We start from the raw sequence: 1,604 nt of genomic DNA on the forward strand, positions 1-1,604 counted from the left end.
CGCCGCTCACAGCCCTCGGCTTCCTTCCCTCCGTCCCGGTCCTGGCTGTAAGGCCACTGCACCCAGGGCAGCCGGTGGTGGCGTTGTCGCTGAGAGAGGAGCGGGCCCCGCCAGAACATCCATTGGGTCGGTTAGGTTGGAAAAGAACTGAGATCATCGAGTCCAACCTGTGACCGAACACCACCCTGTCACTTAGACCATGGCTCTGAGTGCCACGTCCAGACGTTCCTTAAACAGCTCCAGGGACGGTGACTCCAGCACCTCTCTGGGCAACCCATTTCGATGTCTGATCAACCCTTCTGTGAAGAAATTCCTACTGCTGTCGAACTCTGGCACCTATGAGCCTATGTCCTCTCATCGTGTCGCTGCTTTCCTAGGAGAAGAGACCAACCCTCTCCTGGTCACAGCCTCCTTTCAGGCAGTTGTAGGGAGTGATAAGGGCATCTCTGAGCCTCTCTTTCCCCAGGCTAAACACCCCCAGCTCCCTCATCATAATTTTGCTCCCGACCCTTCTCCAGCTCTGTTGCCCTGCTCTGGGCTCGTTCCAGCCCCTCTATGTCCTTCCTAAGGGACCCAGAACAGGTCACAGCACTCACAGTGTGGCCTCACCAGTGCCCAGTAAAGGGGGACAATCCCTGCCCTGCTCCTGCTGGCCACACCATTATCCATTCTGACACACAGCAGAAGTGCTGTATAGAGCTGGTTTGTGTGAGAAACACTCTGTAATAGCTGGACTGACATAAACAGGATGACTTTTCACCTTGCTGCACCCTCAGCAGCTGCACACTCAGTGCTGCACTGTCCTGGATTCACAGTGCCTTCACTCTTAACTATGAGCTCTACTAAATAGTGATTTAAATGATGCTGAATGGAGTCTGAGTGCCTGGCTCAGTGGGATCATCCCAGGCCACAGCGGCTGGTGCAAATCCCGGGCTGCAGGGAGGATGTGGGCGGTGGCTGGGAGTGGCAAAGGTCAATGCTCGCTGACCTTTTCTCAAAAAAACCCAACACCCATAAACGACAACAAGCCATTGAGAAACAGACATCCTAGAACATCCTATGGGTCATGCACATCCTGATGCTGTAATATTTAATTCTACTTTTTTTTTTCTTGATTTTAAGAGGAGAAAAGGAGTAGTACTTCCCCTTCCTGCCTGCTTCTGTTCACACATGGACACACGTACTTCCCACGCCAAAGGCATCCCTATATTCCAGGCAGGGATTGGGCTGGACTGGAAACCTTGCTGTATTTCCTGCAGGCCAAGCACCCCTTTTGCCTAAGGTCAGCAAACATCTGCAGCCTCAGTGTGGGAATCTGAGTGGTGTTACCATCAAGTGACAAGAACAGACTGTGCTCTCCTGCTCAGTGGGATGAGTTTGTCCAAGGTGCTTGAGCAGCTCTGGCACAGCAAAGAGCTTCAGAACTGTTGAGGTGGTCTTATTAAAAAAAACACGCTTGACAAAAATCAGAAACATAATGAAGAATTTCTCTTAAGTTTCTGCTACCTCTAGTTAAGGGTTTGGTGTTTGATACTCTTGGTCTAGATACTTAAATAAATGTTTCCTGTTTGCCTTGTAGTAGTGCATCCCTTGCAATTCCATTA

Source organism: Geospiza fortis, unplaced genomic scaffold (assembly GCF_000277835.1).
Source record: "Geospiza fortis unplaced genomic scaffold, GeoFor_1.0 scaffold450, whole genome shotgun sequence".
NCBI classification, from domain to species: Eukaryota; Metazoa; Chordata; class Aves; order Passeriformes; family Thraupidae; genus Geospiza; species Geospiza fortis.